The sequence below is a fragment of the Zonotrichia leucophrys genome, chromosome 12 (genome assembly GCF_028769735.1).
Source record: "Zonotrichia leucophrys gambelii isolate GWCS_2022_RI chromosome 12, RI_Zleu_2.0, whole genome shotgun sequence".
Lineage (NCBI taxonomy): Eukaryota > Metazoa > Chordata > Aves > Passeriformes > Passerellidae > Zonotrichia > Zonotrichia leucophrys.
The window spans coordinates 16,846,331-16,863,491 of NC_088182.1; the positions used below are offsets into that span (position 1 = coordinate 16,846,331).

General features: G+C 41.2%; 1 protein-coding gene across 5 annotated transcripts in view; it reads left to right on the forward strand.

Moving 5' to 3' along the window:
* ATP2B2 (ATPase plasma membrane Ca2+ transporting 2) overlaps positions 1-17,161 on the forward strand; it is a 402,969-nt gene that overhangs the window by 228,494 nt on the left and 157,314 nt on the right. The gene's annotated exons all lie outside the window — the stretch shown is intronic.

Below are 17,161 nucleotides of genomic sequence, written 5' to 3' on the forward strand. Positions count from 1 at the left end.
TTGTAACAGTTAAATGCATTAACTCTTCCTTAAAATGACACAAAAAATCAGGACATGTTTTAGGCATTGCAAAGAGTCTTGAATCTCTCTGCTCCTGGGGGTAAGAAGGTGCAAAATAGTTGCTTCAAAACAGCTTCTAGGTATTTAGAAATCTTGAGAGTGTGAAATGACTTTTGAGACGCACATTATGTTACTGTGTAGATCCATATATTTTTTAATATTTATATATAGGTTACTAATCTTCACTTATTATATTATCATAGGTAATTTTGCTGAAATCATCAATCTCGGATTGTATCGATGTTTTTAGTAGTTGCACTTCTGTTGTGTGTTACATTAAGCTCCATGCTTTCTTGTGTTTAATACTACCAATCATAACCTTCCAGTATCTATTTTCCTAAGTCTTTTTAGAGACTTCTACTTGATCATTTATTAGTCTGGTTTTCAATGCTCAAACCAAATAGCTCCCCATAAAGCATTGACAATAGTGCAATGTTTCCCTCTCCTCATACAATTTTCTTTCTCTTTAAGTACAAGTAAAATTCTGTTTTATTCTAAGAATTCTATTTTTGTCACTGTATTTTCATCTCCAAGGAGTATTAACACTTTTGGAAATTACACAGTCTTTCAGTCTATAATGTTTCTGCAGTCTTGTAAAGTAGCCAAGATGTTCATTTCAAGTTCTTTTCTTTTTCACAAAGATAGAAGTCTTGGCTCTGTTCCATTCTCTTCTTTCTAAAATTAATAATTTAGTTACCTCCAGTGTTTAAATGCCTCAAAGTCTGGGATTATTGGTGTGATCATAAACATGTCAATTGTAGTGTGATACCATAAATTACCCCAGCTGAGGGGTCCCAAAGGAGCAGCTATCAATGTCTCACCTCAAGAGTTCCACATTTGCAGAAAGTCAGAGCTGAAGTCTCTGTCTGAGCAGAGCTCGTGGCGGTGACTTCAGTCAAGTTATGCCAACTCATTCTAGTGGTTACTTGGTCAATGTGAACTTCAAAGGAGATGTTAATTGCATTATGTGTTCAATTTATGACATCAGGGAAACTCAATTCCTCATGTTGGAACAGAGTGTATGGATCCAGCAGCGTGGCACACTGACTCCAGCAGTAATCTATATCTGATACTGCAGATAAGGTAACTTTCCTCCAAGCATTACGTGCACTTCATCACTTGTGCATTAGGGAAAAACCTTTCCAGCTTCAAATGGCAATCAGCATAGCCTTGGAATCATGAAGGCTCTGCTGGGTTTTAATTTTCAAGTAGATCACATAATAGGAATTCCCAGTCACACAAAGCTTACATCTTATTTTAATTGTTTTGTTTGGAAAAATTCTCTGAAATATATCTTGTCAAACTCTGGAAACTTTCACTGGAGAGAAACTATCCATCACAGAGAAACTTAAAAGGCTTATGACAAATATAACCTTATATTTAGTTCTAAGTCCCAAGCCATTGTTTTTCTTGATTCCAAGCTCAGTGAAGAGGATATTCTTGGAGACATGACTATTCTTAGAGGAAAAAAAAATTTCTTACATGGAAATGGAATCCTAACATCAAGCAGATATGATTGGAAAATTAATTGTAGACATACTTAGCTTTATCGTATCTGCAGCAAACTGTGGATTCCTCATTGAATACCTTTGTGAAAAACCACAATTTGCTACAGTGCCTGAAAATCACTTTTCCAACCAGGCATCGTTTTTGGTGAAGCACAGTTCCCTGAACAACTTTGTTGTTCATACTTTGGTGTGCTGCACATCTCACAGGCTTTTATTGGAAATACAAAATAAGAATTACTGCAGGGCACTTCTCTGAAAAAACCAAATGACTGAGCAGGAGTCCTGAGTGACTGTGAAACAGTAAAAGGACCTGACTGTAGAACTTGGTTCTTCTTTGCCTTGTAAGATCTTCCAGAATTTAGCTGGATAAAGTCCTTGTAATACTGTGGGATAAGGGTTGAAACAGATACCAGAGCAGAGGAAAAAAATGTTTCCTGGCAGCAGGGACATGATAATTTGGTAGAATGTCGCCTAAACTGAATTTACTGGTTTATTTAGAAAGCAAGAAGTAGTAATGAGCTCAGAGCTGACTCAATTCATTTCCCATGTTAATATTTGATGTCTCACCTATGGATTGGCAGGATCAATCACACTTGCAAGTGCTTTCTCAGACTGTTTTAAAGGCCTTGAAGTTCTCAAGTTAAGGCATCATATTTGTAACTCAGATGCCATTGCCTCTGCTGTGAGGCTCATTTCCCAGTGAACCCCTGTCTGAATTCAGCATGGAGCTGGGGAAGTCTGCTAAATGTTGAGTAGAATAATATTTGCATGCTGAATGAATTAATAATATTATTATGGGTTACGAGACTTCAGTCTCTCCTTTAAATTTTCTTTGATTGCTCCTTTAGCTATAGATGCAGTAGAGATCCCAGCTCTCAGTTATGCCTGAGGGATTTCCTGCCCTAAAGTGATTATATTATAATGAAAAGCTCCCATTTAAGTGCTCATGAAAAGAACCTCCCAAAAATCTATGGAAATAATTTATATGAAAAAAATACACATATGTGTCGACTTGAATTTGCTTTAAAAATATTTATGTTCAGATTAGTTTCACTTTCATTATCCCAGAAATACCACATATAGGCAGTATCTAGCCCTGTCACTTTGCAAAACAATGCTGAATCCCCCCTTGGGCAGAGCTGTGCTGACAGTTGTAGAATTTTCCATGCAATTGGAGTCTCTGAGGCCCACTGGAGCATCAGTGATACCTTATAAAGGACAGCTGGTAAAATGGGATGAGTTAGTTGGATGAATACCAAATGAGACTGGAATCCACTCTCTCCAATACTTAACTATATTTACCCACAATTTTATATAGTACCCACCAATTTACAACAAAATTTTCATCTACTTTCTCTTATAAAAATGTTTACTTCTTATAGGAGTATGTCAGTGAATTAAATTCCCTGATTTCTTGCTAAAAGTACTTGGATGCTGCCATTTCCAGTGCATGTAAAAAGTGAAGAATTCACTGTGTGTAGGACGATGAATACCCTGAGTGGTAAGGGATCCACAAGGATCATTGATCCAACCCCTGGCCCTGCACAGACACCCCAACAATCCCACCCTGTGCATCCCTGAGAGCATTGTCCAAATGCTCCTGGAGCTCTGCTAGCCTTGGGGCTGTGCCCCAGCACAGTAGAGTGAAGCTTTTTAAATTTTTAAATTAAGGAAGAACATTTTCATGGTGGTATCTGTGCAACCACCCCCCAAACAGGCACTCCACGAGGTGTTACATGTTAGTGATGACGTTACAGCAGGACAGAAGAAGTCTTTCTGTTGGTACTTTGTTGTAGAAATGGTCTCAGGATACCATGAAAAGATTTTATGGAAAGACACAATATCAATTAACAGTTAACTGATAATATTTCTACTGTAGGAGTTGACTTTTTAATCATCACAACTGCCCTTAGTTGTGCTACCAGAGAAGTTCTCTCTTTTCAAATGGGTGTGGGGATACAGACTGAGAATCAACTGGGGAGGTGTGTTTATTTTTCATTATTGCAATCTAAAAAGCCTTTCACAATTTTAACGATGAGGTAGAAGATGAAGAAAGATTGAATGCAACAAAATTAACCAGCTGCTTTTAATACTCATTAGTTTTGGTTCCTCACACTTGCTTCTATGAAAATGCACCTTTAATAACTTAATAGTCTGTTTGGGAGCTGCTCTTGCTGGCTCACACTGAATTGCAGTCAGGTGCACCACTGTGTTCAATCAGCTACAGACATGCAAAGAATTTGGAAAGAAGATTGGAAAGGAATGAAAAATACTTGATTCAGACAAATAGAAGTTTAAAATAGAAATATAGAATAATTATTCTATGATTGCTAGAGACTGAGCTTTATTTTAACACACTGTCAAAACAGACCATGAATGTAAAGAAATTGGTGATAGCACAATTTTCATTATTAAAAGAATACACTTGGTCATGTATAAACCATTAAATATTATCCATAAATTCAAGATCTTCTTACATTATTTTACATTTAAGGTGAGGATGGATAATATTTGATTGATTTTATAATCTCTTTAAAAGGAACATTGCCAGCTGTCTGAAAGTGGATTTGAGGAATTTTTTTGTGATGTTGAGCTGAAATACTTTGGAAACCTTCAAAGCAGCACCTTAAGAGCCCTGTAGGAGCAGACCTGCTCATCCTCTCTCCGGATCACCACACTGCCTAATTCCTCATCCTTATTTGTGCTATCAAAACATCTCCTGTAGCTCAGGCCCGTTTGCCAACCCCCCAGGCAGCAGCCAAGCTCCAAGTCCCCATCCAGCCCTTATCTGTACATGGTCTCCCCACATGGAAGGTTTGGTTTGAACAATGAAATCAGCCCTGGCCATGAAAAATCCCCTCAGCACTGGCAGGGCCAAGGCCTTGCCAGGACTTTTCCTACCTCCCATGGAAAAACCCCATGGAGGAACTTTAAACTCATATTTCACCTGGCTGTTCGTGCAGTGCCAGATGTGGTTGAGCTGCTGAGAGCTTGGATAACTTGGCATTTTTCTGTGGTTCCATCAGTGGACACTGGCTGTCTCCAAGTGCCCCAACAGGTTCTGAGGGACCTGTGTTTGGCCAAGGGGCTTGCTCCGTCCATGAGGGGCCCGTTCTGTCCATGAGGGGTTGCCTTTGTCCATGAGGGACTGGCAAGGAAGGAAGGGGGTCCTGGGTGCTCCTTCATTTGGAAGTTGCAGAACCCCTCATGTGTCTCCTTCACTTGGAAGTTGCAGTTTCAGAACCCCTCATGTGTATCCCAGCTGGGTTTGTTCTCCCTTGGGAAGAAAAGACCCCAGGGAGAGGCCATTGCAGTCTCACAGTATTTGCAGGAGGCCTGTAATAAAGTAAGGGAAAAATGTTTTAGCAGGACCTGTTGTGCTAGGAGGGGGGGTAATAGATTTAAACTGAAGGAGGATTGATATAGATTGGATATAAGGAGGGAATTTCATACAATGAGGGTGGTGAAACACTGGATCAGGCTGCCCACAGAGATGGGCGATGCTGACCCCTGGACATTTTTAACTCCAACTTGGATGGAGCTCTGAGCAACCTGACCTAGCTGAAGATATCCCTGCTCTCTGAAGAGGTTGGGCTGGACAAGGTTTAAAGGTCCTTTCCCACCCAAATAATTCCATGTTTCTCTGCCTTTATCTCTGTGGGAGCCAGAGGGGTCCCTGGCTGTGGGAAGAGCGCAGAGTGTGCACAGGGGCTTCCCTTCTGCAGCCTCCCCTGTGGCACCCAGGGACTCCTGCTGTCCCTTCTCTGCACAGGGACAAGCTCTGGCTCCTGTTGATGGCCCTTTGTAGGATCTCTATGAGGAGCACTGGGCCTGTCCCCAGTCCCAGGAGCACCATTGCCACGGGCGCCTGGCGGGCTGGGAAAGGCTGGAGCAGATGGAGCAGGGATGGCTGTGTGTGAATAACTCGTGGCAGCTTTGCTTTGGCACACTTTGGGGCTGCCTCAGTCCTGCTCAGCAGGCCTGGCCCAGCTGCAAGGCTTGGCCTCAGGGAGGTTGAATTTGGCTCCTGTGTGTCAATGTGTCCATGGGGCAGTGCCATGCAGATGTGCTGCCCCAGGGGTTCCTGAGCTGCACTCCCTGGGCCCACTGGGCTTGGCAGGAATGGCTCTGTACCTCTGACACTCCTGCTGCAGGCAGCATGTAATATTTCCATAAAATCACATCTCCATGTTTCGTGATTTGGAAGGGGTGCATGGACTTTTCTTGGCAATGGTGCTTCTTTTCCTTATCTAATATTTCCATTGTTTGTATAATGGAACAGCAAACATTCTTCCAAAGGTTACCCAAACATAAAAATCTCAAATGAATGGCTCAGATTTTTCTCTGTGATAAGTCCAATTTCATTGCTCATTTTGTTTCTGGGTTCTTGCATGTCGTGCCACTTGCTGATTTACTTTGGCTTTGTTCAGTTACTTGTGGAGAACTAGAGACATATTGCATTTTCCCCATAAAGCTTAAAAAAAAGAGAGATACCTGGCCCTTTGAGAATCCTAAATGGCTTGCAAAAAGATTTTCTCTGGGTTACAGGCAGTGCTTTAAAGTAAGGCCAGGAAGGGCAGAAAGTGAGTGAGTGTCTTCTGCTTTTTCTATTAGGCAGCATCAGAGATTTTCTGGGGTCAGTGCTGATTTATTTATGTGATTACTCAGGACATCATCTTCCTCTCAACGATTATCTTACCTCAGCAGGTGCGATGCTTAGAAAGGAGGCTCTTTTCATGCAAGCTGAAATCCCTTTTCCCTGTAAGACATTAAATGCATGCAGGCAGGGTGTACTGACCACAGACATACATTTTGCTCTTGTACCTCAGATTTAAATAACAGGGTAATAAATGGATGTGAAATTTTTTTGTACTCATTCTGCACAGGACTAGTGTTTGTTCAGTATAGTTACCTCAATTACAACTACAATGTGTCGTAAGTCAAAGGAAAACCTGGCCAGCAACTTTCTGTTATTCTTTCCTTCTTTGCAAAGAGCTTATCACAGGTCAACGTTCTCCATAACGTGTTGTGCCCCAAGTTTCTCCTTGATCTGAATGCAGTGATGCAATACAATGAGTCAAACCCTTTTTGCTGAATTAAAAAGAAACGGAAAGTGTTGCCATTTTATGGGGCAGTTGATAAACCTGTAATCTCATTCGTAGGAGTAGTGGCTTGAGTTTGTTGGCATAATCAGTTCATTCATTGTGTGAGAAAAAGATGAGGCCAGGCTTGAAACGTAATGGACAGAGTGTAACGAGGGGGGAAATGATTTTTGTGATCCATGGAGGCCACGTCAGCTGGCCCAGTGGCCAACTGGGATTGCGTTGGTGCCGCTCCCTTGGAAAGCGGCAATTAGGCCTTTGCTTGGAGGATCAAACAGGGATTGTTCTGGGCTGTGGGGTCAGAGTGGCTCCTGTGCTGGGTCAGTGATGGACCTGAAGGGGAGGGGTGGCTGCAGCCTTTCCTTGGTGTGTCCCTGTGCTGGGCAGCTGCTGGGAGGGTGACAGGACTGCAGAGGAAAACATCCTTGGGGAATGCCTCCCTCCTGTTGTACTGCAGGGCTCAGAAATCCATAAATATCTATAGACTGCCAGCCTTGAGTGAGAGCTGATTTATCTTCATTTTGTTCTTGTTTTGAGCAGGCTGCAGGAAGAAAGCAAAGTCCATTACACCAAATGAATAATCCAATCGATGGAGCCAGTGTGCCCTTGATGGAATTAGGCTTTGCCTTTGCAGTGTATCAGAGACAGAGAAGGGTTTTTGCCTGATTTTGTCGGTGCTGTGGCTTTGTCCTGGTGGGACTGGCCCTGCTGCAAGAGCATGGCTCTTAATTCATTTTCTCAGCTGGCACTTACAGGGGTTCAAAAAAACATGCTTCCTTTAAAGTGTCACCTTAAAATGTAGAGAAAAAACAACTGAATCTCTGTTAGGTGTTCTCAGACATTTTACCAAGTGTCACTGCTAGCAGTGATGCTTCTTCCAGCTGAACCATGGAAATTGGGAAATTCTGCTGCTAAAGTCTTTGTAAGGATCATCTGTAGATTGGACAGGTGATGAAAATGCCATTCCTCACAATAATGAAATGCTGAATTTTGTTTTCCTTTTATTCAGCATTGCATTTCTGTGTTTTCATGAAAGTGAATTGCGCTATATATATATTTTTTTTTTAATAAAATGAGGCAGTGGCTTCACTGAGTGTAAGCTCAGCAGCCCTGCAAGAAGAATTAGCATGATTAAATTGTCATTTTTCTTTTGAAGATAACTTACATCAACAGACCTGGGGTAAGAACAGTGTTAGGTGCAGTAATGATTTCCTGCCTCCTCTCCCTTTTGCAATTACTACTCACCCTTCAAATCTAGACTGTTCAAATTTACTGTTTCCATTTGTTTTCCAAGAAGTCAGAGGTTGGTGTTTGACATGCCTGTTATTTATAAAGGTGAATGGAAAATAAAGCCAAATATGTATTTTTGGCAGTCAGCTCAATGTGCTTCCAAGACAAACATATCTGCACTCCCTCAGTGCTGACTTCCTTTAATGTGGTACACTCATAGTTTCTGACTTGCCTTCGAAGTATCTCTAGAAATTATTTCTCCTCTAGCTCCAGGAGTTTTTTTTTTTTTTTCACATCTGTGTAGGTGTTCTGGAAACTGTGCTTGAGATCCTGCAAGGTGTAAGGAGAAAGCAGCCTCCCCAACATCCTGAAAAGCTGATGATTACCTCAGGCATAAAGAACCTGTTTTCACAGATAATAGATGACATTCTCTGGCACAGCTTTCAGCAGGCTATAGTAACTTCCTTTTTAACTTTTAAAGAAGGAAGAAACCCTTTCTGAATGCTCATTATAAATCCCATTCCTTGTCCTTGGCTTGGAGCTGGTAAAACAATGCATTTCAATGTCCCATCCTAATTGCCAGTCCAGAACTTGGCAAAGCAGCCACGGATTCTATTAAATGCAGAGCATTTCAGTTGTGTAATAGAAATAGCTGGGTGTATGGAGCTGCTATTTCTGTAACAATAGCATTTACTAGCCCTTGTTTCCTCTTTGCTTTCAAATGAAATTCTTCAGGGACTGCAGATACTCTTTTCCTGTGCGGATTGTGAGCTGAGTCAGTTCTGCTAAGACTCACAAACCTGAGCTTCCACAGGCTGTGCTGCTCCTTTGATTATTCCTTTTGCATTTTGTGTCAATCTCTCCTCCCCAGCACTTTCCACAGTCTCTTTCACTGTGAGGGCAGCTTGGGTAGGTACAGTCCTCTGAGGTACAAAAAGTCTGAAAAAATGAGTATTGGGAAGGAAAACCGATCAAATTTATGGAGTAGTTCAGAAACTGTCGTGATTCTTTTCCTCTGGAAAAGAGGCAATAGCCCTCTTGTAAAAGGTGAGCTTACCCTAGAAGGTGGTACAGAATAAAAGAGGAGAATTTTCTTGGAGCATCCAGTGAACTGCAGCAGGATTTCACTTTGCCTCCATGACTGAGGCCACAGCTCCTTGGATGCTACAAGCTGAGTGCTGCTTGTTCAGGACTCTGGCAGCATCAATGTGGAAAAAAAATATGTGGGAATGCTGTGGAACTGCAGGGCAGCTATGCAGTTATAATCTTAGCATTGGTCTGGGCACCAAAGTTAATTCTTTCCCTAAACAATACAGCAAATCCACTTGGATTTTGTGCATTTTTCCTGGCAGTCTCAAGTGTTTGCCTCAGTTTGGAAGCTTGGGTGGCACCGGGGGTTTCCTTGGGTTTGCCTCACTCCAATCATGTGCTGGCTCCCCTCCCTTTCCCTGGCACAGGAGCTCAGTTTTAGAGGAATGCTCATTCTTTTCTGAGCCATTCTGTTTTATCTTTTCTAGTTTGCTTTTTCTTGCCTTTTAATTACACCCTGAACTTGTTTTACTTTCATTTAAAAATCCTACAGCAATAGGAATTGCTGCATTACATCAACATTCTGCTTTGCCATTGAGGTCATGGCTGTTGCATGGTTTTCTGTGGACAGCAGAGGTCATCCAGCTTGGCATCTGCAGCCAAAATCTCTGTTACAGGTGACTTTTAGCCTGCAGAAACCCTGGAGAAAATCCTTCCTTGTTTGTGATAATGAATAATAAGAGTGAAGATGCTGGCCAGGTCCGAACCTGTGATTTTCACTCCTCAAATTGTTGAGATTTTACTGAGAGAAAAACCTCAAGATACTCTGAAGCCCCCTGCTGTTTGCTGCAGAAATATGGTGCAAACTTGGAACATTCTGGAAGCATCCAGGTGTGCTCCCCTGCTTGGCTTTGTGCAGCTCTCCCCGGGCTGCTCCTTTGTTCCATTGTTTTCTCAAGCCAGTGAGTTTTTGGGTGTGTGGGGCACTGCAGGGACAGTGTGACAGAGCTCACCCTGCCCCCCTGGCTCTGGACCTGGTGCCCAATGGAGTGTTCAGAACAATTTGCTTTCCAGACTGCAGACACAATCATCTGGGGGGATCACTGGAGCAGGTTGTCAGTGGTACAGGTGCATCCAACAGGAGCCATGATGGGACCAAAATCCTCCAAAAATGGGCAAAAAGAACCTTCTTGTTAAATAGGTCCATGATGGGACCAAAATCCTCCCAAAATGGGCAAAAAGAACCCTCTGTCTTTTTAGTGTTAGCAAGGCATTACTTCAATCTTGGCCCAAAGGTGAGTGGCTGACGAAGTCCCAGCCTCCACACCAATGGTGATACAAAGCCTTTTCACTTATTTATGCATTTTTAGCAAAGAAATCGATATTCATTGGTTCCAAGTGACATGATTCTCTCTATTAATATTCTGTCCTCTATTGGTTATTGATCTTTTCCTCTTCATGCTAATTTGGTCCCTATTCTTTAGTCCTTTTATCACCTTTTTCTCCAGCTTTCCAGGCCTTCATCTCCCCTGTATCTTTGGTTACTCCAACAAGAGTCTGTGAAGAAATGTAACTAATCCTGGCTAAAAGGGGGCACTATTTGCAATTAATTAAAACAACTAATTAGTTAGAGTCTTATAATTTCCAACAATTCAGTGCTACTTGAGACTGTTGCATGAGAGTTGTAGCCAGCCCTAGGATGATAAATCTGCTTATTTTGCTGTCTTGTCCATCAGATGATTCCAAGCTCCAGGTGTTGAAGGATTCTACAAATGAATTTTTAAAATTTACAGATAGCTAAGGAAAAAGTGTTGCTGGGTTTTTTCCCAAGGAAGTCTCAGTGGTTGTGTTACACCTCCTGCTGCTTTACTTTGCTTATGAACATGAAGCCTCATGTGCTGCAACCCCTGAGGTAAATCCCAGACCCTCAGAAGTGAGTTTTAAAGGAATGATCATTCTTTTCTCTCTTTTCCACCCAAGCCCACGGTGCACACTGAGGGATGTGCACAATTGGTTGTGTTAGCACAGAAATGGAGCAGTTTTAGCTGCTGAGAAAGTGCCACAGGTCAGTGGTGTTTCCTTCCACGAGCTGGCTTGGTTGTGTTCAATGCCACAGCACAGCTGAGCTAATTTCCTTCAATAAGAAAGATCAGATGGCAGAAGCCATGAAGCTCAAATTGTCTTAGTCACTGTTTTGAAGTGAGCAGAGGACAAATACACCCAGCTTGTTAAATTGTGTGTGCACACTGCTCCAAAATACCATCCTGGGCAAGCTGAGAGTGAGCTGGGTTCACCTTTGGGCTGGATAATAAATGGTTGGGTTGGTTAAATAAATGGCTTTGAAGAAACAGATTTTGTGCCTTCAGCCCTGAACAGTGGGCATGGTAAGAGATCTACAGAGTTTGAAAAGATTTGAAAATAACTTTTAGAGTTTGCAATAGATGAGGACTCTTAAGGTAAAATCAGTAGTTTTTTTCTTTTTTTTTCACCAAACCTAGATGTTATTTTTAATTCCTGATGTTAATCCTATTTAACAAGGCTATCAGCGTGGCATGTTTTGCCATGAAGCGCTGGCAGTTCTTTTTGCCGCCCCACTTTTCCCAAAGTATTGATGCTGACACGAAATGTCTCTGCAGCTCACAGCTTCAAATTCTGGAGAACAATCGGGCGGGACTGGCTGTGGGGTGACAACCCACGGCGTTCCCTGGGTGGGGAGAGCTCTGTGTCTGCTCCTCTGCTCCCTCCTGCCAATGTCCCCACGCTCAGCAGCTGCTGAGGGACACCTCACCTCCTGTGTGGGTGGGAGATGTGCCTTGGGGACATCCAGCCCTGCTCTGGGTGCAGGGGGGCATTGCTGCCATCCTTCCCTGCAAGCCTCTGGCATCTCTTCTGTCCAGCCACGCTCATGTTGGAACAGCAAACTCCATTTTACATGAGGGGTTTGGAATCCGTGCCTCAAACCTGGGACCCAGTTTGGAATCCCCTGGATTTCTCATTATCACCATTTCTCATTATTTATCACCATTTCATGGTGGTTTATGGAGATTTTGCTCCTCTCTTACCTTTATTTTCAGCCTCTTAACTTGCATTGTTGCTTGAAAGTCCTGAATTTTATTTGGGGGGGCTTCTTCAGTCTTGCTTAAATGTTCCTTAAAAGATTCAGTCGTAGGAGGCTGCCATGGGATCTTTATGAGAAATTTTTGCCAGCTTCATTTAAAGTTTTGGGGTGGAAGGAGGGGAATAGGCTTAAGCCTGCTTTAATTTTGAAATATTTTGCAAAAGTTCATTCCATTATTAAAAATTGATAACACAGCTGCTTGGGACTGCCCAGGAATGTTGTAATTTTGGTGGATTGCAAGGACTGCTGGTGGCTGACAGGAACAACAAAAAAATATTAAGCTATGTAATGCCTAGGAGGTATTTATTAATCTTGCAAATTATCCATGTTTTCTTATGGTATTGAACAATTGCAGGTGCTAGTGTGAGTGGTCAGCAATGATAGAAATATTTCCCTGATAAATTTAAGTAATCTAGCTGCCCTACTATGAATATCTGCATTTTACACATTTAAAATTCAGTGTACTGTTCCCTCTTGTGGACTCTTCCATGTCTGAATTTATGCTTATAGACAACATGAAAAAACAAATATTGAAATTCTGTTCTGCTGTGATTTCAGACCAAACCACTCTTGCTTCAATTTTATTTACTTTCTTCCATTGTCCATTGATTACAATTTCTTTGCAGATACACTTTTCCTTTATTGTTCATTTGCTTTATGATCTCTATTTGTTTGGTGCTTTGGGTTTTTTTTTATTTTTATTTTCCTGCTTCCTGATGGTCTTAAATATCTCTGATTTTGAAATGGTTGTGAAATCACCCTTGTGGCCTCAGGTAGCTCCACTTTCTCTAACCATCCCAAGCCTTTGGAGGTGACCCTGTGCTTTCAAGTATTGATCAGGTCATGCTGAGCATCTCTCCTGTTTGAACTTGGCCCTTTTGGCAGAATTCATCTCGTTTATTTGCTCTGGCCTGCTTTTCCTGTTTGAACTTGGCCCTTTTGGGAGGGCTGTCTCTCCCTTATCTCTGAGGTTGTTCTGCAGGATGGTGGCATCACTCAAATGTCCCTTTGTGCAACTGGGAGATTGTGGCTACATTAATTCCTGGCAGCAGATTCAGCGCTGATTGTTAAAGACAAATAGTTCAGGATGACTTCAAATAAATCTACTTGAGATATTAAATACAGTTGATAATTACAAGCTAGGTGCATTGAGCAAGGAACTAGATGGTCTTCTGTAAATGGATGGACCAGTTTCCAGTTGAAACTATTTTAAGGTCAGCAGTGATCTTCAAACTGGGCTTGTGGCTTTTAAAAGCAAAAAAACCCCACCAAATCTACCCCAAACCCGCTCCAAACCCAAATTACACAGTGATTTTCATACCATTTAAAATGAGATCAGATTTTGTTTCTGAGTCTTTGAAAAAAATTTAGGTTGCTCTTTGCTGGAAAGGCTGTCAAGAGAAGTATTTATATAAGAAATTAATTTTGAAAACTTCTGCCTGTTTTCACTGGGTGAGATAATTAAATGTAAAAGTTACTGGCTGAAACTCAGTATTTTAAATGACAGGGAAGATTGGCTACTTGTGTTTGTGCTTCCAGATTTGCAAGAATTGGGTTTTGTGTCATTCTGTCCCCTGACTTAACCCTTATTTTATTCACATCAAAGATGAAGTTTCTATTTCTTCCTTAAGCAAGATAGATTAAGTTTTTTCTTTTTGGGCATATCACAAGAGTTTTCAATACTTTCTAGAAAAGACATTATTAATTTAACATTTAGGGTTTATGACAAAGCCTTTTTAAGTGATAAACTTTTATAATATTGTTAAAATTAATGGATTTTGGTGCTTTGACTGTTTGGTCAACTGCAATAATCTATCCAGTCTAAGAAATCAAGATGTAATAATTAAAATAAAAAAAATTAGTTGTTAAAATGCTTTCATATCATGATAATTGGTTTTCATAGGAAAAGATTGAATGTGATAAGGTATAATATTAGCAGATACTCTTCTGTTTAAATTATCTTTATTTAAATTCAACTGTTCCTTACTTAAGACTTGTTGAAAAGCGCTCAAGGTAATTTTGGTTTGAGAACTGGGAGGAACTCTGGCATGGCAATTTATAGAACCTTAATTAATTGTGCTGAGTTGAGTGCGTAAAGCCAAGGAAGCCAGGGACATTCTACTATTCTATCTTTACAAATCCAAGTTTACAGCGATGCTCCTGCTTTCCCCACACCACAAAAGACTGATTGCACCTAATCCTCAAAAACAGATAGAGAGAAAGAAAATAGCAATTTAAAAATAGCCAAAAGGGTTTTAAAACCCCACAGCCTGGAAGTGTTATAAGGGCTGGGGAGGCAGCAAAGGAAGTGTTAGGAAGTGAAAGTGAAATGTGAGGATAATCCCTGGGTTCAGGCACGTTTCTAATCAGCAGGAGCTGAGGGAGGGTTACTGGAGGTGGTGGCAGAGTCAGGAGCAGATAAGGGCATGGCAGTGGAGTGGGAGGCTCAGGACACAGTTTCCTCATGGACAGCCAAGCCCTGGTTTACTCAGTAACCAACAGCTCATTAACAGGAGCTGGCAAGTGGCGCTAATTAACGAGCAAGACCGCGTCTCTTCAGAGGTGAGCACCTGACGTTGTGCTCAGTATTGTGGGAGAGTAAGGTGAGCTGGCAGGAAAAATTAATTAACGCACCCATCCCATTAATTAATGCACCCACCTTAGCAAAGATGCTGTTGTACAGCTCGTGCTGTGTGGTGGTGTTTGCAGGGGTCCCAGGACAGGGGAAGGGATAAGAATCTTCATGTTTCAAAAGGCTGATGTGTTATTTTATGATATGTATTATATTAAAAGAGAATTATCTATTAAAACAATACTAAAAGAATAGAAGAAAGGATTTCATCAGAAGGCTAGCAAGGAAAGAAATTGAATGATAATAAAATCTTGTGGCTGCTCAGAGCCTCGACACAGGTGGCTGTCGTTGGTCATCAAGTAAAAACAATTTCACATGCTGGGTAAACAATTCTCCAGATCACATTCCAAAGCAGCAAAACATGGAGAAGCTGAAGCTTCTCAGGAGAAAAGACCCTGGCAAAAGGATTTTTCATAAAATGTGTCTGTGACAGTGCTGCACTGGGAGATTTTAGGAAATGGAATGGCCAAATTCACCTGGTGCCACTTTAGGTTCCTTTTAGGCTGTGGTTTATGGGGTAAAAGCAGCCCAGGTTGTGCAGATAAACCCCACCACTTGTGTGGTGTTATCTGCTGCAGGTGGAATTCATAGAGGAAAACTTGTTGGGGCTTGGGTTGATTTGGGGGTTTAGTGTTTATTTTGGGTTTTTTTAGTGTAATGTTTAAGGCACAATTGCATTCCCAGGTACAGCCAGGTAAAGATCCAGGTGTGCCTGTGGGTTTGTAAGCATGGCCATCTTTGGGACAGCAGGGTCCTGAAGAGTGAGCAGACCTCAACCCAGTAATCCCAGCTCTAAACTGGCAGCATATTGCCCAGTTTTTATTCAAATTACCTCCTCTGTACAACAGGGCTGGGCCCAAGGTGCCAGTGGCTCCCTAGGGATGAGTTCCCTCTTCCAGGAGGGTTAATTGTTAAATAAAGGAACCAAGGAGGCCTGGTCCTTTATGAACAGCTCTGTTTATATTGCTTGAACTTACCAAAGAATTCATTAACTTGAATCTACTTTTCAGCTGGAAATCTGTTGGATTTCCAGCTGTAACGTGCTGCTCATACTCCTCCTTTTGGGAAGTGTGCTTGGAGTTTCCCCCTAATCCTTTTGAAATATGGAGGTTTCAGTCTGCAGAAATACTCAAAGATTTCACCTTTCCCTAAATCTGAAGCAGCAACTGATAAACAACATCTTGCCATCACCGGAGAAGCTGACAACTTTATTTCACTTTTTCAAATAAAACAATTCTAAACAAATATTTATTTGCCTAAATAAAGCCTAAATGGGAGTGGTAAGGCAGCAGGCTTAGAGGAAAATTGGTAGGTGTGGTTTAATTGTATCAGAAATTATGTCTGGCAGGGGTGAAAAGCCCTTCCTCAGTGTCACATTGACTTAATTTTGCATGTTCTACTCCCTGCAATTTCATGTGCTGCCAAACAGCCTTGAAAATTCTCTCTTGCTTCCAGTCTGACTTCTGATGTCCCAAAATAGAAGCATATTTTTTTCTTCAATCCAGGTGTTTATGTTTAGATGGAGTGAAAATTTAATCTTTCTCTCAGAATATCTTCTGTAAACACTTACAGTGCTGTTAATGTTGTATATATGATGTTTTTTATAGTATCTAGCTCTGAGAAGGAACACTTTAAAGGGAATTTGATTGCAGTTACTCATCTCTTTCCACCCATTTTCTGGCAAAAATCCACCCAGAATCTGCAGTAGCAATAATACTTTTGAAAAAGGAAATGATTGAAGTACTTAAGAACTTCTGGGATCCAAAATTTAAAAGAGACTTTATTAAAATATATGTAAAAATATGGGTAATCAATCAATCAATGAACCATGTTACCATTTCCAACTGACTAAAAACCTGGAGGATAAATATTTTGATTTTTTTCAAAGCTTGCAGAAGGAGAAGGAAGGCAGGACATAGTTCATAGGATACAGTGGATTCCCAAACTATTTTCTTCCATAGAAAAACATGAACCACAGCTTTTCTAAAGAACTTGGGCTATTTAGAAAACTGTGTTAACAAAACTAACCTCATTTGGGGAATACCACATTTGAAGGAATTGCCTACAAAATTTCAGGTGTACAGAGAAAGGCAGAGATGGATTTAATTTTGAATCTTATCTGGTTCAATTCTAATAATGAACTTAGTTTTGAACAGTGCAGGGATTGTCTCTGCCAGAAGAGAGACAGCAATGTGCATTTCAAATGCTGGAAATATTGCCCTGATTTTATAAAGTAGCACTTGCTCCTAATTTAAGTGCTTGTACTTCAGAAGCTTGAGCTGCTCTACACAGGAGGGAATATATTTTTCACTGTTGTGTTTTTCACTCTGACACACAGCAGCTTCCTTCAGCATGGTTCTGAATGAGCTTTTCTGTCATGGAAATATTGGAGGTGATCCTGCAATTGGAAAAAAAAATATTAAAAAAAGCTGAAGGGAATTAGAGCAAGAGTTAGAGATTTTATAACAGACCACAAAACAAG